We start from the raw sequence: 20565 nt of genomic DNA on the forward strand, positions 1-20565 counted from the left end.
AGATGCCCTACCTGGATAGTTAAGGTTAGCTTGATTTTGTCAGATCTAAGCTAAGCAGGGTCAGCCCTGGTTAGTATTTGGAAGGGAGACCACCAACAAATACCAGGGTGGTAATGTGGAGCCAGGCAATGGTAAACCATCTCTGAATGTCTCTTCCCTTTAAAACCCCATGGGTTAGCTATGACTTGAAGCAAAGAAAGAAAGAAAGAAAGAAAGAAAGAAAGAAAGAAAGAAAGAAAGAAAGAAAGAAAGAAAGAAAGAAAGAAAGAAAGAAAGAAAGAAAGAAAGAAAAAATCAAAAGGGATAATTGAGTCATGGTGGATTTAAAAATGAAGACATATAAAGACATATGAAGCTGCCTTATACTGAATCAGACCCTTGGTCCATCAAAGTCGGAATTGTCTACTCAGACTGGCAGCGGCTCTCCAGGGTCTCAAGCTGAGGTTTTTCACGCCTATTTGCCTGGACCCTTTTTTGGAGATGCCAGGGATTGAACCTGGGACCTTCTGCTTATCAAGCAGATGCTCTACCACTGAGCCACCATCCCTCCCCTGAGATTTATAATTTGTATTTGATTAAAACAATATATAAAGAATATAAGGAATAATAATAATATGAATAATGTCACAATGAGTAAGATATAAAAAAACCACAAAGAATTACAAAACCCCTGAAACAAAATTCATATCTATCTATCTATCTATCTATCTATCTATCTATCTATCTATCTATCTATCTATCTATCTATCTATCTATCTATCTATCTATCTATCTATCTATCTATCATCTATCTATCTATCATCTATCTATCTATCTAGTCTTTCTTTCTTTCTTTCTTTCTTTCTTTCTTTCTTTCTTTCTTTCTTTCTTTCTTTCTTTCTTTCTTTTGATATACTGCATGAAGGAGATCCCAGATGTAAGAAAGAACACCATATCCAGATGATTTCAAGTAGATCTGCAGACATCTGCCTCCTTAATTATCTGAACACTGGGAGGTACAGAAAAAATCTGGAGAGTTTGGAATGTTGTTCTTTTTTTTTTTGCTTTGAGTTCCATGGTGCTGTTAAAAGTTCATCACATGCCATCATATATCTTAACTGTCATAAGAATACCTCAAACTTTCAAGAAGGTTATCAGTAGTACTTTTCACAAGGGGGTTCAACAATGTTTGCAAAACTTTGGGGTCAACCAGATTTCCTAGGGATCACACTAGAGGGTAAGAGTGATGGAGATGTGCCAATTGTATTAAAGTCTCTCCAGTGCTTTTTAGCCTCCCTATCACATCTTTTCCCTTCCTTCCAGCTGTATACATGGCAGAAGGAGAAATCTGTTCCTTGGCCTATTCAACAAATCTGTGTTACCATTGTTTAACGGGTTTTCAAGTGGAAAGTACTATGTGTGTGTTTATTATATTTTATTGGGTTTTCAAGGTAAAATACAAACAGAAGGGTGGAAAAAGAGGGAAAGGAAATAAAAAACAAGTTTAACGTAATATCCATAAACATTTCTACTAATTTACAACACTATCTCATTTTCTACAACAATAAAGTAACAACCGTAATGCCTGCAAATCTGTTATCATGCTTTCTTTTGTAAATATATTACTTTTATATATACCATTTACTAACTGTAACAGTGGTTAAATTGCTCTAAAATCTGATAAATTTCATAATACAAAAATTTCCTTATTCAGTAATTAGTTTTAATCCAATCATAAAATGGCATCCAAAGTTCCTTTATATCTTGCTTGCTTTCTTCTTTCAAAGTATCAGTCAATGTGTCCATTTCTGCTATTTCCAATTTCCCCCCTATAAATTCTTATTTTGTAGGTACTTCTGCCATCTTCCAATATCTACAAAAATACAAAAATACAAAATATTGTGCACAAATACTCTTAACTGGTGTAAATAAAGTTCTATTATAATGAAATGAACAGCCTACAACAGTGGGCATACATTCATACAGTATAAATAGAAATAGAAAACAACAGTCTCAAAACAATATTCCAAGGAGGACCCCACACAGTCACAGAGTTTTCAAAATGAGTACAATGACTCAAAAATAAAGTTCCACAGGAGTCCCTCCGTTGTTTGTTGACTTCTGAAGGACAAATTCTAGCCTTCACGCAAACCCCGGATTTGATTGCGTTCCGCTGCTCCTGCAGCTTCCTCGTAAGTCAACTGTAAACAACAAAAGTGACCGATAAAAACCACCCTAAACCCAAGTGATTTTAACAAAAACATACAGATACAGTAGGTAAAACAACCTGAAAAATCCAGCCAAGTTCTTTCTCAAACGCCCATTTTGATATCTTAATTTGCAGCTTGGGCTGCCAGAGCCCACGGGCCACTGTTCTTTTGCATCTTCCAATATCTGGCATATGTTATTCTGGCTGCCGTAACTATATGGATAATCAAATGTTTAGCTTTTAAAACATTTATTAGACATAATATTAAAAAAAAAAACAATTCTGGTTTAAAAGGTACTGTCATCAACAATATTTTCTGAAGCATTTTTTTTTGGCTACTGTGTGACACATGGGCCATTGGCCTGTTCCAACATGGCTTCTCTTATGTACCATTTTCCAATAAATCATTGAGTTTTTGCAAGTCCATCAAGAATGAAAGAAGGTACCTAAATGACATTTACATTTCCAACATTCATTAGACATTCCCGGATACATCTTAGTTAATTTTTCTGGAGTCATATACCATCTGTAAAACATTTTATATAAATTTCCCTTAAATTCAACTGACTTTATTTTCACATTAATTAACTAATAACTAGATGACCCTGGAGGTCCCTTCCAACTCTATGTTTCTATGATTCTAAGTTTCCATATTTGTAACCACTGATCAAGCTCTATACTATGACCTATATTTTGTGCCCATTTAACTATACAGTCTTCTATTACTTCATCTTCCACTTTTATGTGTAACAAAAAGGAGTACATTTTCTTGATTAGTTTTTCATTTGAGTCATATAATAGCTTATCAAAGGAACACTGTTCTGTATAGAATCCTTTTTGTGTGTTGAATGCCATCAAGCCACTTAAGTTGACCCTCTGAATTAATGACCACCAAAATGCCCTATTGACAGCCTTGCTCAGAGCTTGCAAACTGAAGGCTGTGGCTTCCTTGATTGGGTCAGTCCATCTCATGTTGGGTCTTCCTATTTATCTGCAGCCTTCAACTATTTCCTATTGCAGTACAGCAACAAGTATTCATTGTCCCATTGATTGGGAGAAAAGCCGGATAAGAATAGCTTCTATAACTGTTAAAGAAAAACAATCAGGATAGATCAAGCATGCTTAAAACATGAACACCTGAAATTAAGTGCCACAAAGTGGTAAGCTGCAGTATGCTTGTCCAAGCTCTGCTCATGACCTGAGTTCGATCCCAGCAGAAGCTGGGTTTAGGTAGCTGACTCAAGGTTGACTCAGCCTTCCATCCTTCCGAGGTTGGTAAAATGAATGCCCAGCTTGCTAAGGTAAAGTGTAGATGACTGGGGAAGGCAATGGCAAACCACCCCGTAAAACATCTGCCAAGAAAATGTCCTGATGTGACGTCACCCCATGGGTTGGTAACGACCCGGTGCTTGCACAGGGGACTACCTTTACCTTTTTAATCTTTTATTTATTAACATTATTAATAGGCCATGTTTTTTGCAGAGAAGGTGGATGAGATGGCGTAAATCAAATACAACCCACAGGATGGGACACCCAGTAATGCAGTGTAATAGCATTCAGACTGCAGACGTCTCTGCTGCTGAACCAAAGCATAAGCATTTAAGCCTGACACATTAAGCAATGAAGAAATTAGAATGTAGGAGCTTATTTACGATAACAATGATGACTGCAGATTTATACCCTGCCCTTCTCTCTGAATTAGAGACTCAGAGCGACTTACAATCTCCTATATCTTCTCCCCCCACAACAAACACCCTGTAAGGTGGGTGGGGCTGAGAGGGCTCTCACAGCAGCTGCCCTTTCAGGGACAACTCCTACAAGACCTATGGCTGACCCAAGGCCATTCCAGCAGGTATAAGTGGAGGAGTGAGGAATCAAACCAGGTTCTCCCAGATAAGAGTCTGCACACTTAACCACTAACCAAACAGTCCTATTACCTATTTACTGTGATAGCTAGCAATACAGGCCATGATTCCTGTCCCTTTATCAATGCAACTGAACTTCTGTTACAATACAGTCCTATTACCTAAACAAGAAAGCCCTCTTGAATAATTCTGTTTTGAATAGTCTGTGGAAAGCCAGGTGAGTTGCCATGCAGGCCATTCCATAAAGTGGGGGCTACAACAGAGAAAGTACAAATATGGCAGGTATTGGTTTTTCCCGTTTGCAGGGTGCCACTCGCAGAAGGCCCTGCTAAGATGACTGAAGCTGTCATGGCAGAATATATAGAAAGAAGTGGCCTTGCAAATATGAGGGACCAAGACCACAGATGGTTTGTTTTGTATGTGATAGCCAGTACCTTAAATTGAGCTTGGTAACTGATGGGCAGTCCATGGAGTGACTGAAGGATGAGAGTGACATGGATGTTCTACCTAGCTCCTGATAATAACCTAACTGATCTAACTGGAGTCCCCAAGCTGACTTTGAGGGGAGACGTGTGTAGAGTGCATTGCAGTTGTCTGTAGGGTTGCCAGGTCTGTGTTGGAAAATACCTTTGGGGGTGGATCCAGGAGAGGGCAGGGCTTGGGGATGGTTTGGGCAGGATTTGGGGAGGGGAGGGGCCTCAACATGGTACAATGCCATAGAGTCCACCCTGCAAAGCAGCCATTTTCTCCAGGGGAGCTGCTGTCTGCCAGCTGGAGATCACTTGTAAAAGTGGGAGATCTGTAAGCTGCACCTAGAGGCTGGCAACCCTAGTCATCTGGTTTTGATATCACCATGGCATAGAACGAGGTCATCAGATAGGGTTGCCAATCCCCAGGTGGAGGCAGGGGATTCCCTGGTTTGGAGACCCTCCCTCCGCTTCAGGGTCGTCAGAAAGCGGGGGGAGGGCAGGGAAATGTCTGCTGGGAACTCTATTATTCCCTATGGAGATTTATTCCTATAGAAAATCATGGAGAATTGATCCGTGGGTATCTGTCGCTCTGGGGGGGCTGTTTTTTGGGGTAGAGGCACCAAATTTTCAGTATAGCATCTAGTGACTCTCCCCAAAATACCCCCCAAGTTTCAAAAAGATTGGACCAGGGGGTCCAATTCTATGAGCCTCAAAAGAAGGTGCCCCTATCCATTATTTCCTATGGAAGGAAGGAATTGAAAAGGTGTGCCGTCCCTTTCAATGTGAGGGCCAGAACTCCCTTTGGAGTTCAATTATGCTTGTCACAGCCTTGATCTTGGCTCCACCCCCAAAGTCCCCAGATATTTCTTGAATTCGACTTGGCAAACCTATCATCAGATCACCTGAGCTGAGGCTGGGGCCATCTTGTAAGCTAGACTGACTTGAACTTACCTTGGCAGATCAAACAGCTTTACAGCTGCATAGTAGCTGCAGTGGTAGAGTTTCATTTCCTTCTAGTTTACAAGTGGCTTTTATACTTGTGCAGTAGGTGAAATTGATTGTCCCCCAGGGTCATTGATGTTGAGGGTGAAGTCATTGAATGACATATGGGAGATGGGGATTATGACTTCCATACAGCTATGCAAAAAATGGCCATTTGCAAAATAAAACTTGATGATTTGCAAAATAAATTTTGATAAGGCATCCCCAAAATATTAGGAGGGGTTGCAAATACAGTAGAAGACAGAGACAGGATACAAGATGGGCTTGGCAGGCTGGAAAACTGGGCTAAAACAAAAAAATGAATGTTAATGGGGATAAAAGTAAAATCTGTATTTAGTTAGGACAAATCCTATGAATAATTATACAAATTATATATGCAAAAAGGATTTAGGGATCTTAGTGGACCATATACTGAACATGAGTCAGCAGTGTGAACCAGTGGCTAAAAAGGCCAATGCGATTTTGGGCTATATCAACAGAAGTGTAGTATCCAGATCACGTGAAGTGATGGTATTGCTTTACTCTGTTCTGGTTAGTCCTCATCTGGTGTATTGTGTTCAGTTTTGGACACTACATTTTAAGAAGGATATAGACAAGCTGGAACAGGTCCAGAGGAGGGCATCAAAAATGGTGAGGGATCTGGAGACCAAGTCCTATGAGGAAAGGTTGAAGGAATTGGGTATGTTTAATCTGGAGATGTGATATGATCACCAAGTACTTGAAGGACTGTCATATAGAACCTAGTGCAGAATTGTTTTCTGTTGCCCCAGAACCAATGGGTTGAAATTGCATCAAAAGAGTTTCCAGCTAAACATTAGGAAGAACTTTCTGAGAATTTGAGCAGTTCCCCAGCGGAACAGACTTCCTAGGGATGTGGTGCCTCTTCTTCTTTGCAGGTTTTCAACAGAGGCTAGGTGGCCAGCTGACAGCAATGCTGATTCTTTGAACTTAGGCAGATCATGAGAGGGAGGGCAGGGGGAGGTACTTCTGATTTTTCTGAATTGTGCAGGGGGTTGGACTAGGTGACCCTGGAGGTCCCTTCCAACTCTATGATTCTATGACCCTGCTTAGCTTCCAAGATCTGACAACATCAGGGAAGCCTGGTCTAATGCTCAGTCAAACCATCAACTTATGACGCACAGTACTACCTATCCCAGTTTGAAGTGGTTGTCCTGGGTCTCAAGCCAAAAAAGGACTTTCCCAACTCCTGCTATCACCTATCTATTTAACCGGAAATATCAGGGACTCAATATGGGACATTTTGCATGCACTCTGTCTGAGCCATGGTTCCTCCCAAGAAGTGCCACCTGGGAACATTTTTAAAATAAAACTCTGTAAACTGGGCCAAAGGTGGTGATACCAGAAGTAATAACGTGGAGTCACTGAAAATGTACTGACAAATGATGGGCTTGGTCACGTTGTGTCCTACATGATCCTTGAACTTCCCAACTGAACTCTCCAATTCTATATGACTAACTTATCTTAAATAAGCACGCCTGCCATCCCAGACCTCAGCAAATGTGTATGTAGCAGATTACAGTAAGTACAGTAAGTGACCTGTTTGACATCAGAAGGTATGTAGAAACACAGCTGAAAATTCATTCCCTTGTGTCGTCCTGTTAGGACAGAGTACCAGATCCTAAGCACGTTGACTTGTAAAGTATTTCTTTTGGAAATGGATGGGGTTGTTAATTGAGCCAATAGCTCTAATAAAAACCTGGATGGCTCAGGCTAGCTGAATCTTGTCAGCTCCTGGAAGCATAGCCAGCTTCAAGAGGGGATTGGATCAACATATGGAGCAGAGGTCCATCAGTGGCTGTTAGCCACAGCATATTGTTGGAACTCTGTCTGGGGCAAGTGATGCTCTGTATTTTTGGTGCTTGGGAGGGGCGACAGTGTGAAGACTTCTAGTGTCCTGGCCCCACTGATGGACCTCCTGATGGCACCTGCTTTTTTTGACCACTGTATGACACAGAGTGTTGAACTGGATGGGCCACATGGCTACTCTTATGTTCTTAAGTGACTCAAGGTCAGCCCTGGTAAGCACTTGGATGGGAGACCATCAGGGAAGTCCAAGGTTGCTATGCAGAGACAGGCAATAGCAAAACCATCTTTGGCCATCTTTTGGAGGTCACCATGAGTTGGCTGCTACTTGAAAGCACTTCCCACCACCAATAGCCCTGATTCTTCCCCGGGGCCATGCTCATACACACAGAAGCAGCCTTTCACATGCATATCCCTAGCTGGATGCATATTCTAAATGAGCACGCCAACCAGTCTTACACCTGTGGCTTCCTGATCCAGCAACCAGGGCTGCATGTGTGCAATCCAGCTTAAAAATCTATGATGACCCCAACCATCTGAACATTGGGGATAGCTGATTTAGTTCTCTTCTTCCTTTCTCCTGTCCCTAAACATTCCAGTGAGTCTTGTATCCTCAAAATGTGACCATAGTATGATAGCTTCAGATATTTTAGCTTCTAGGGAGAGTTCAGGCTTGGTCTAGAATGCACTCATTCGTCTTTTTGGAGGTCCACGGTATCTGTAAAACTCCCATGCAACACCTCATTGAATCAGCTGACAAGAAGAAAGCTGATTCCTTTGAATCCTTCTTCATTGTCCAACTTCCACACCCATACATAGAATGGGGAATATTGTGACATGAATTAACTCAGTCTTGGTTCCCAGCAACACATTTCTACACTTGAGGATCTTGGGCTAACCTTCAGGTTAGGTGGGAGGAGGGACCAGGGAAACAAATTTCAGGAGACCCTGGTCACTAAGGGTTTGAGGGAGCCGAGCAAGTCAAGCGATTTGCTTTAATATTTTAATTTTAATTTAATTTGCGATTTATACCCCGCCCTATCCTGCAAATGATTTTGACTTTGAGTATAGATATCATGTGGTGCGGGAACCTGTCTCAAATGGAATGAAATGGCTGTTTGTGTGAGTTGGTTAGTTCTCTAACCTTCCAAACTATTTGAGCACATGCATTGCAAACAAGCAGTCAAAACATCTTATTACTTAAAACGAAAATGTGCTCGTTGAGCTCTCTAAATATATTTGGACAGGGCTTCTTTTGTAGAAAAAGCCCAGCAGGAACTCATTTGCATATTAGGCCACACCCCTTGATATCACCATTGTTTTACATAGGGCCTCTTTTTGTAGAAAAAGCCCAGCAGGAACTTGTTTGTATATTAGGCAGCACCCCCTGATATCACCATTGTTTTATACAGGGCTTTTAAATAGAAAAAGCCCTGCAGGAGCTTGTTTGCATATTAGGCCACACCCCCCTGATATCACCATTGTTTTACACAGGGCCTCTTTTGTAGAATAAGCCCAGCAGGAACTTGTTTGCATATTAGGCCACACCCCCTGATACAAAGCCAGTCAGAACTGCATTCCTGTGCATTCCTGCTGAAAAAAAAGCCCTATATTTGGTCATTCCTTTTCTTTTTGAAAGGAAAGCAAGAGAGGACAAGGTTATTCTAGAATTGTCCCATTTCCTACTTCTTGCGCTCCCCTCTGTGACTGCCTGGGGCCAGGATGCTAAACTGATGAGCTGATGTTCTTCTTTGCCAATTCCTATATGTTGTTTTGCAATATGTAACTAGAACCAATGCACCCTCCCTTATAAAACTACTGAATACAAATGCACTGGAGCCAAGGCAGTGTTTCACTGGGGTGAGGTCAGGCTCAGCAATTAATGTTTCTGCACCTCTAGTCAAGCCAGTATTTCCCTGGAATGACATCAAGATCAGAAATACTAATTCATGAGGAAAAAGATAAATTGTATTTATGCGTTTGTTTGGTTTGCCATCAGTGGGAAATCTGAATACAACCCAGACAAATGCTTATTCTGAAGAAGTCTCATTTTAATGAATGAGAAATAATAATCATAATAGTAATCATAAAAATAAGGTACTACTACTACTACTTGTTGTTCAGTCGCACAATCGAGTCTGACTCTTTGTGACCCCATGGACAAGTCTCGCCAGGCCCTCCTGTCTTCCACCATCCTCCGAAGTCTGCTCAAATTTGTGTTACATTAGTAATGCTGTCCAGCCATCTCATCTTTTGTTGTCCCCTTCTTCTTTTGCCTTCTGTCTTTCCCAGCATCAGGATCTCCTCCAGGGAGTGCTCCCTTCTCATTGGGTGGCCATAGTATTTGAGCTTCAGCTTCAGCATCTGACCTTCCAGGGAACAGTCAGGGTTGATTTCCCTTAGGACTGACTGATTTGATCTTCATGCAGTCCAAGGGACTCTCAAGATTCTTCTCCAGCACCACCTCCAGTCCACTAAGCACTACTACGACTAGTAGTCATTGCTAGTAAAGAGCACACAAGCTTTGAGTTTAAACTTAAGAGGCAAGTAGTTAATTCCTGATATTTATCAAAGCAATGTCTTTGTCCATAAATTTCAGACCATACATTTAAGTTCATCAAAGATGGCATCTTTTGCAGGAGTGACTTTTGTAGACTGCACTAGCTCAGAACAAATTTGGAGTCCAGTGGCATCACCGACAGAGTTTTATTCAAGCTGTGAGCTTTCATGTACAGACACACTTTTGAATAAAACTTTCCTGGTCTTAAAGGTGCCACCTCCGGACTCAAAATTTGCTCTGCTGCTTCAGACCAACACAGTTGCCCACCTGGATCTAGACTTGCTTAGCTTAGGCATTTGAACTGGATCAGATACTTTCAAGGAACAAACTGGACTCATAGAGAGATCTAGTTACTTGATTTTTGGACTCTTACTGGAGAGATCTCGCCTTGGATCCAGAGGGAGGACCCTGGGAGGGCCACAAAGACCTACCAGTCTCTCTAGCTTTACTTTTGGATGAAGGGAGCTCTCTGATGACAGGTTGTTAACCAAGCCCAAGACCATTTTTTCTCCAATCTCTTCCCATTTAGCAGTGGCCCAATGTTATCAGCAGGGCTAAATTCATTACAAATTCTAACATCTATGGCAGCTGCAATAATCTAACCAAAAAGCTATAAAAACCAACTCAACCCTATACTTGATTTACTAACAATACCCCTCCCCTCAGCCAAATTTACTTCCTTACATTTGCCACCCTACTCTAGTTCCAACCTCACTCCTGGTAGCACCCTAAATAGAAATTATATCCTCTAGTTATTATAATCAGGGCTTTTTTGTGGCAGGAACTCCTTTGCATATTAGGCCACACCCCTCTTATGTAGCCAATCCTCCAAGAGCTTACAGGGTTCTTCTTACAGGGCCTACTGTAAGCTCTTGGAGGATTGGTTACATCAGGGGTGTGTGGCCTAATATGCAAAGGAGTTTCTGCTACAAAAAAAGTTCTGATTATAATAATACAATAAAACAATTAACAAACCCTCAAATTGGTACTAACATTCTGGTGTGTGTGTGTAGATCCTGCTGTTAGTGCCTCTATGACCCTAGCCAGTTAAGATTATTTATTTATGCCATCTAATATTTAGCACTCTGTGTAACTTATTGCCTGGCTGTTGTAATGAACCAAGAACGCACAGCCTCTGTTCAACCCATTTTCCTTTTGTACTCAGCAAAGGTTATGTATTTTTTTTCCTGCTGACACAGAAGATATAATTCCTAGACACAGCTGTTAAAAATCTTACAGTTGGTCCTTTTTGGGACTACTCTGAAGTAAGTTTCATAACAGAAGCAGATGGATAGGCCATTTCCCCATAACGGCTGGGTTTCAGATGTGCTGATGACACAGGCTATTGGGGGAACTTTAACACACACCTGAAGAGAGCTAATATAGAGAGGCTACTGTAATTCTGCTATCTGTGCCAGACATCTGTAAAGTCCGAAGGTAAACATAACAAGGCTGCTTTCAGCCAGGAACCTTGGGAACAACAGGAGATTGCCTCAGGAACTGCGAGTAGCAGGCTTTGATACACAAAGGCCACTAGGCCAGCCAGAAGTTTCACTGTTTAAATACCTGTGAGGCAAAGATACAAGGCCTGACCCCTGGCCTCACAGAGTGTTTTATTTTGAACAGGCTCATCTCCAGAACCTGTTTGCAAGCCCAGGACCCTATGTGTGCATCAGTATCCAGGCCTCCAGTGGAGATCTGCCCCCCTACTCTCTGGGCTCTCACCTTCAGAAGTGAAGTGGGTGGCAACTAGCGACAGGGCATTTTCCAGACTGGCGCCTTGCTTTGGGAATACCTTCCCACATGAGGCTCACCTGGTCATGGCCAGCCCTAGACTGGCATCCTAGGCAAGACTAACTTCTGGTGCCCCTGCCCCCCCCACTGATAACATCACCAAGTCACATAGGGGGTGCCCAATTTAGCACCCCCAGAAGGCTGGAAATCTAGGCAATTGCTTAGTTTGCCTAGTGGCAGAGCTGGCCCTATACCTGGCATGTGTGTGTGGTGGTGGTGGGGGGGAGCACCAGACTAAAACACCACATTTTTGTACTGAGAGTTTTACTCATGGGTTTTTATCTTCCCCGCTTTTGGTCTGCTTCTGCTTATGGACAGTTTATGCAGTTCATGTCCAATGGTTTATTTTTTGATATTCTGACAAGGGTTTACTTGTAAATCTCCTTGAGCAGGACTCCAAAAATGTGGCATAGAAACATGCTAATTGATAGATAATAGAAGTATTCATAACATAACAGTAGTGGGTAGTGGGATTGCATCAAAGATGGTAGTGGGATTGCATTAAAGTTCTTCCAAATCAGGATGATCCAACATGGTACCCATGTGCACTGTGGCTCCTGCCAACACATCATTTGGCACCACCACCACCCCCAAGCTTTTCAGGAGGTGGGCAGAGCCATTGTAAGGCAGAGCTTGTTATTGGCTACCCTCAGTCAAATGAAAGGGTTTCCCGTTGCTGCAAAGTGGCGAGGGTGGTTTGGAATTTGGCTTCGTCTCCTATGGCAGCCATTTTGGGTTGGTGCTCTCCACTCCCTCTCAAAAAGGTTAGGGACTCCTGTTCTTTATCAGTAATTCCCCATGGATCAAAGTCCTTGTGTTGCCCCCTATCAAGAAGGTACGCTCATTGCTGTCTCCCATGCCACTGCTGGTCAGAATTGAGGGTGCTGAGCTTGAACCGGGCTGGCAGTGACACAACTAGAAGGTGATGCCTGACCCATCACCTCCTGCAGTGCCCATGGTGGTAAAAAGCTGCACCCATGTGGTGAATCCATGCCAGCTGTCTAGCGATGTATTGGAGCCTCCAAAAATGGGGGGAAACCCCACCTTAATCAGGGGACTGGCGACCCTAGTTCTGTTCCAGCAGACTCCAGATTTGATACCCCAGTCCTTCACATGCAGCCATCTGGGTGATCTTGGGTCAGTCACAGCTTTCTCAGAGCTCTCTCATCTCCACCTACCTCACAGGGTGTCTGCTGTGGGAAGGGGAAGGGAAGGCAATTGTAAGCCACTTTGAGACACCTTTGGGTAGAGAAAGACAGGTATAAAACCAACTCTCCTCCACCTCCTCTTCCTCCTGGAATTACAACACATCTCCAAATGACAGAGACCAGATTCCCTGGAGAAAATGGCTGTTTTGGAGGGTGGAATCTATGGCATTATACCCCTCTGAGACGCCTTCCATCCCCAAATGCTACCCTTCCCAGGGTTCATTCCCAAATCTCCAGAAATTTCCTAACTCAGAGTTGGCAACCATAGAATATATGCAAAACTGGGGCAGCCATTTTGGTTTAGCACATACGCTGTCTTAGACACCTGTTCTACATTTCAATGGGTGTTTCTTTGAAGGCAGATTTCAACAAAACACTAAGCAAGGGAAATCCCACTTGGCTATAGTCCAACAGGAATTTACATCTAAGTAGCATCAGTGAAGACAATGGGGCACCTCAAAGGTGGATTTAAGATCATAGCCATGCAGTTTAATGAAGCTCAAAGAACGGCTTCCTTGTACCACCCTTGAACAAATATTTGCATTGAGGGGAAAAAAAAAAGATTTTCCAAAAATAATCCTTTTGGCAAGGCATCAAGATTGTTTTACAAAGGCCAAGTCTGCTCAACTATGATAAGTATCTTGGCTTATTTTGTTTTCGGTAGAGATTTTGAAGTTAAGTAGTTTTAAGATGGTTCATTTAGTTTTTGACCCAGATTTAATAGCGATTATTGTGACATGAGTCATAATAATATCGCGTTTAGCTAATACAGATTACATTCAGCAGAGCTGGAATTGTGAAGTATGATGGGAAATGTCACTCCGAATCAGTACTTCAGAATGGGTGCCTTAAATGGCGGGGGAAATTCATGCAACCCTTTCCCCCACTATTGTGATGTGTTATCAGGGGAAAAGATGTTGCCTTATGCCTCTGTATCACAACAACAACAACAACAACAAAATTTTATTTGTATCCCGCCCTCCCCGCTGGAGCACCTACAGGGAGTTTTTCCTTTCTGTAAATCAGATTTAACACAACAACATCAAAATGAACAAAATGAACTAAAGTGTTTAGCTCCATTAATGAAATATCACAGGCAGCCTGCCTTAGGCTATGATCATACCCACTAAAAATGCATTTTCATTCCACTTTCAATGCACTTTCTAACTGAATTTTGCCAATTCACACAGTAAAACCCGGTTGGAAAGGTCATTGAAAGAGGGTTGAAAGTGCATTATAAAGGGTGCGATCACATGAAGAATCTTGCGAGTTAGTATCCCTGCTTTGAAGAAGCTGGTATCCTTTGATGTGTGCTGGGGCTGTGGGGAGCCCTGCTGTGGGGAGAAGCATGGGCTGCATTCAGGGAGCAATCAAACTGCTCATGCGCATGCAAGGCATATGCATTGCACCCTGGCTATTCAGATAGCCAGGAGACATGCCCTGCCTACAGAGCTTTTTCTGTAGCAGGAAGTCCTTTGCATATTAGGCCACACACCCCTGATGTAGCCAATCCTTCAAGAGTTTACAGGGCTCTTTGTACAGGCTCTACTGTAAGCTCCAGGAGGAATGGTTACATCAGGGGGTGTAGCCTAATATGCAAAGGACTTTGTGCTACAAAAAAAGCCCTGCCTACATACGCTTTAGAGATTTGCTGCTGGGAAGCACCCAGTAGCTATTTAACCCGGTCCCAGCCCATCCTAAGATGAGGTAAGGATGGGTGGGACTTGGGAGGCAGATGCATGGGAGTTTTTGCAGCATAATTTTGGCCAGACACTGTATACAACAGGTGATGTGGGGGAACTGAACATATGTAGCTGACACAAAAGGAAGTGAAGAAGGAACATGGATTGGGACCATGGTTCTAGGGAAAGGAAGAGTTGACTTGTCTTCTGTGCACCGTTTTGTGGTTTGAAATTACCCTCTTGGTAAGGAAAAAAGACAGGCCTCTCTATGGTGCTTGTCTTTTTCTTTACTAGCATCCAGGGTGGGGACAGTTTGGATGAAGGAAACAGATAACTGAAGAAATATTGACAGGCAAAGGGTTGAATCCCCCTTGTTTCCAGAGCTACAACATGATCTCTATGCACCACAGCTGCTTTTGGAGATTAAGTTAACTTGTTGAAGGATCTGACCACATTGAAAGAGCTGATCATGCCATGTCAGCAGGAGAGCGAATTGTGAGAAAATGGCCACTGGCCTGTGACACTGAGGCTGAGCATTTGTCTTCCTCCTGCTGCAGGTATTCAAAACCTAGGTGCAGTGAGGGCCAGCCTTGCCACTAGGTAAACTAGGTGATTGCCTAGGGCGCTGGCCTTCTGGGGGTACCAAGTTGGGTGCCCCCCCATGTGACTTGGTGATGTTATCAGTGTGTGTGGCGGGGAACCAGAAGTTAGCTTTGCCTAGGGTGCTAGAAAGTCTAGGGCCAGTTCTGGCTGCAGCCAGATGTGTGACTCCTGAGGTGAGAGTGGAAGTGCAGGAATCTGATGGGTTTTCTCTTTGGGTGGTAGGCCAAGGCTCACAGTGCAGTTTTGGCTTTGACAGGACAAAATCACCTGTGTGGTATAGTGGTTAGAGCACTGGATTAAGATCTTGGTAGAATTGCCAAACTCCTGGTGGATCCTGGAGATCCTCTGGAATTACAACTGATCTTCAAGCAACAGAGATCAGTTCCCTTTGGGCAAATGGCAGCTTTGGAGGGTGAACCCTATGGCATTATACCCAAGGGTGGAATTCTAGCAGGACCTCCTTTGCATATTAGGCCACACACCCTTGATGTAGCCAATCCTCCAAGAGCTTACAAGGCTCTTTTTTGTAAGCTCTAGGAGGACTGGCTACATCGTGGTGGTGTGGCCTAATATTTAAAGGAGCTCCTGCTAGAATTCCACCCCTGATTATACCCCATTGAGGCCCCTCCCCTCCCCAGATTCTACCCTTCTCAGGGTCCACCCCTAAATCTTCAGGAAGTTCCTCTGGAGTTGGCAACCCTGGACCAAGGTTCAAATCCCTGCTCTGCTTTGGAAACTCAGTGGTGACCTTGGGCCAGTAACACCCCCTCTAACTAACCTACCTCAGATGGTGTTGTTGTGAGCAGGTCTCATTTTGGGCAGGAGCTCACAGGAGCAGAGCTTCAGAACCTCTAAATTTGATTGTGCTCTTTCTTTCTTAACCCCACCTCCAAATACTTGGTATTGGGCTCCGTTCTTCAAACCCCTCGTGAGAATTTTGCTGAACTCTCTTTGACACGCTTTCTAATATTTCCCCCCATAGAAAATGGGAAATAACCAAAACATATCAAGCAGACCGATGGAAATCTTCCTCATGCCACTGTGGCCACATATGAGAAAGTAATTTTAAAAGTATGGTGGGAGTAAGGTTTTGTTATGATGATTATGATTCAAGAAGCATTTTAAGGTAGATGCTGAGCTGATCTAATTTAGTACATTTTCCGGGGATGTCAGGGGTATGTGGAATATGCAAGTGAGTTGTGCTAATGAGCTCAGGCACCTCTTTTTCTACAAAATGACCCCTGGTTGTGAGGCTGAAATGGAGTAGAAGAAAATGATGGAAGCTGCTTTAGGTCCCCGTTGGAAAGAAAGACAAGGTAAAACTGAAGAAAGTAAATAAACATAGAAACATATAAAAGCTTGGCCCAAAAAAGAAAACACTTTGACTAGCTGAGAAAGGTTACCATTTTCACTTCCAGATGTTATTCACAGGAGCAACTGTACTGAGACGCTAGCCCTCAAATAAATGCAGTCATTTGAGAATGTTTAACCTGCATTTTTAGTTTAAAATAACTTATGAGGCAATTGTAACATCAGTTGGGATTGCCAGCTTCAGGCTGGGAAATTCCTGGAGATTTCAGGGGTGGAGCCTGAGGAGAGGAGGAGCCTCAACAGGGTCTAATGCTTTAGAGCCCGCCTTCCAAAGCAGCCATTTTCTCCAGGGGAACTGTCACTTGGAGATCAATCAACTTGGAGAGAGCCAGTTTGGTGTAGTGGTTAAGTGCGCGGACTCTTATCTGGGAGAACCGGGTTTGATTCCCCACTCCTCGACTTGCACCTGCTGGAATGGCCTTGGGTCAGCCATAGCTATCGCAGGAGTTGTCCTTGAAAGGGCAGCCTCTGTGAGAGCCCTCTCAGCCCCACCCACCTCACAGGGTGTCTGTTGTGGGGGGGAGAAGATATAGGAGATTGTAAGCCGCTCTGAGTCTCTGATTCAGAGGGAAGGGTGGGGTATAAATCTGCAGTCTTCTTCTTCAATTGAAATCCCAGGAGATCCCCAGCCATCACCTGGAGCTTGGCAACCCTAAGTGAAAAAGGAGGGGTACAAGTCCAATAAACAAATGCCTAAGAAAACAAACAAGCAAAGCAAACCCCATGACAGCTCTTAAAAACCGGAATCCTGGGGCTTGCAGTTGCAAATTAACATTCCAAGTCCAAGATCATTCAGTTCCATTTGGGATGATTACAGATCCCTGTACTTCCAGGCCGTGTTTATTAATTCTCCGGTCAGTCTCTTCACAGCAACGAGGCCCTTGGTCAAAGCATCAAAGCTGTAGGGCACATTGATTTGACAGGGGAATTTTTTGGAATCACATGGGCCTGGCTGGACTCCAGCACTCCTTCCAAGGGATGAAATTGAAGACCTGTTTGTAATATCCTCCCATCCTGCTTGAAGAAGCCTAAGCGGGAACTGACTTCTGCAGGGAGCTCCGTTATATGCAATGGCTAAGCATTCTGGGTACACAACATGCTTCCTCTCAAGTCCCTCTGGAGAAATGCCTTGTCTCCCGGGAGGCTAGCAATGAGCAAGGTCTCTGCTGTGAGTTTTAACCATCCTCCCCCCCACCCCAGCTAATTACAAGCAGGAGTGGGGAGGAAATCAGCCCATGGTTTTCTAGACCAGGGGCTTCAAATTCATTCGTTATGAGGATCGGATCTGACATAAATGAGACCTTGTTGGGCCGGGTCATATTAGGTTAGGCCGAGCCATGTCGGGCCGGGCCATATGTGTACCTATTTACGATTAGGTAGCAGAGATATAAATTTTATAAAGGACACAAACACAAATATATATATTTTTAAAAACTTAAAACATGCTTAAAATGTTAGCACTCATTGATCTTAAATATGCTTTCTTTGTATTTCACCCATGGGAACCAGGGAACTGGGCAAAGGAAGTTCTGGCTCTTTCCTTTCTTCCCCGGGAGACTTGAGGTGGGGGGGGAGGAGCCTAAGGCAATAGAAGGAAGAGAGGCTTGGCTCCATAGCTCTGCTGTGCAATTTAGAGAGCCTGGCAAAGCAAGCTGTGATGCAAAAGGATGCAAGAGAGAGGGAGAAGAAAGCAGATGACAGCCAGTTCTCAGGGGGGGGGGGGCTGATAGGAGCCCTCTGAGGGCCTGATCTGGCCCCCAAACTGCATGTTTGACACCTCTGCTCCAGACATATCTCTTAAGAAATGCTAAGAGACCCAGCAGGAGAGACAATGGGATGGGCCACTTCCCCTCTTCCCTTCTGCTAACAGGGAATAGAGATTTGGAGGACTGAGAGTGGCAGAGAGACCATCAGGAAGGGAATTTCTAGAACACAGGTGGCCAAACTGTGGCTCAGGAGTCACATGTGGCTCTTTCACACATATTGTGTGACTCTCAAAATGGGACCACCAGCAATGTACCCTTTAAGCTGCAGAGTCTTGTGAGCAAAACTTCTACTTTATGAGCTACTGATATTAAAGTTGTGAGCTACTGCATAAATGAGTTTGCTCTGGGCCCATTTTTCCTGAGCTAAGACAAAAATGTGTGAGCTGGAGGCTAGAAATCTATGAGCTAGCTCATGGTAACTCAGCTTAGAGGGAACACTGACCACAAGTACCAGTGTTAAGGAAAGAAGACCTCACAGAATATTTCCTGTGTTCCTCTCTGCTAACTGAGTGACTTTTGACAACTGGGTGCCAATCTTCTGTGGCTCAGTGGTGGAGCATCTGGCATCTCCAGCTGAAAGGATCAGGCAAGAGGTGATGTGAAAGTGTGTAGTTTTTCTGTGGGGAAATGGCAGGGGGGAAAGGGTTAAGGAGCCTCCCTCCCTCCATGCCGCTCTCCTCCTAGGCAAAGCAGCTCTAGTGACTGTATTTGGAAAAGAAAATTTAAAAAGATCATGGAATGAAACCTAGCATTGTAGTATTCCCTCAGGGGTTTTTTGGGTGGGTGGGTGGGAGGGGGGTGGGATGCTACTGCCATGTATCCAGTGACCTTTTCTGAGCCAGCGTGGTGTAGTGGAGTGGGATCTGGGAAACCCAGGTTTGAATCCCTGCCAGGGCAGGCTAACAATTAGGTCACGTAGGCACTGGCCTATGGGCCCCCACACTTTTAGGGGCCCCAGGCTGGCTCCCCCCCGCGTTTCCCCCTTTTTTGCCGCCCTCCCAGCCTGTATGCACAGCCAGCAACTGAGCCACTCTTTGCCCAACTTGCCTGGTGCAGCTGCTGCTGGTGTTGTCACCAAGTTTGTCTCTCTCTGCTTTTCCCCTGCAGTTTTGTCAAGGGGGCTTTTGGGAAAGTGCCTGCAGTAGGGTTGCCAAGTCCAATTCAAGAAATATCTGGGGACTTTGGGGGTGGAGCCAGGAGACTTTGGAGGTGGAGCCAGGAGACATTAGGGGCGAATCCGAGAGCAAGGGTGTGACAAGCATAATTGAACTTCAAGGGAGTTCTGGCCATCACATTTAAAGGGACAGCACATCTTTTTAAATGCCTTCCTTCCATAGGAAATAATGAAGGATAGGGGCACCTTCTTTTGGGGCTCATAGAATTGGACCCCCTGGTCCAATCTTTTTTAAACTTGGGAGGTATTTTGGGGAAAGGCACTAGATGCTATACTGAAAATTTGGTGCCTCTATCTCAAAAAACAGCCCCCACAGAGCCCCCGATACCCGTGGATCAATTCCCAATCATTCCCTATGGGAATTGTTCATGGAGGTGCATGATGGCTGTGGGGGTGGGGTTTCCCCTGCCGGCCAGCTGGCTGGGGAGGGGGGAAGCCTGTAAAACCGTGGGATCCCCCTCTGGGACCTGGGGATTGGGAAGCCTAGCCTGCAGGCTGCAGCAGGGACCACAGGCAGCGGGGCGGGCGCTCCAAATCTTGAGATAATTTGCAAGGGACCTCCCAAGATTTGACTGCCTCCACAGGGTTTAATCTGGCACTGATCTCTGTTCGGCTGCGGAAGCTTGGTTGACCTTGGGTCAGGCACACACTCTCAGCCTAACCCCACTAGAGGTAACTGCTTTGTGGGCACTGATGGTCAATTGAGGGTTTCTGGAGTGAGCAATACAGATCAAAGCTATCTGTTAGAGTGGGGCAAGGGGAGAACAGACGTGCACTTTGGCAGGTAACTAGTGAAAGAGGACTCGTAAAAAGATTTTGCAACCGGCTGGGAAAGATGTCATTTCAGGTTTTGGGATTTCAGGCGAGAAACAAGATTCCCAGCAAGGTCCAAAGGTTAAATTGCAATAAAAGTGGTGCATTTTGAGGACATATTTAGTGGATTCACTGACTGATGTACAAGACCTAGAGGAATAATGCCACATAGGCTCAAAATCACCCTGAGTAATGATTTTGAGAAGCAGCACGTTTATGCTGTAGCCATGGCCGGCCCTAGCCCT

General features: G+C 44.1%; 1 non-coding gene across 1 annotated transcript; it reads right to left on the reverse strand.

The window, feature by feature from the left end:
- Positions 1 to 475: 475 nt before the first annotated feature.
- Positions 476 to 550, reverse strand: TRNAI-GAU (transfer RNA isoleucine (anticodon GAU)). Its single transcript has one exon. It is a non-coding gene; the product is annotated as a tRNA-Ile (tRNA).
- Between the last annotated feature and the right edge of the window lie 20015 nt (positions 551 to 20565).

The sequence above is a fragment of the Heteronotia binoei genome, chromosome 21, assembly GCF_032191835.1.
Source record: "Heteronotia binoei isolate CCM8104 ecotype False Entrance Well chromosome 21, APGP_CSIRO_Hbin_v1, whole genome shotgun sequence".
In the NCBI taxonomy this organism is placed as follows: Eukaryota; Metazoa; Chordata; class Lepidosauria; order Squamata; family Gekkonidae; genus Heteronotia; species Heteronotia binoei.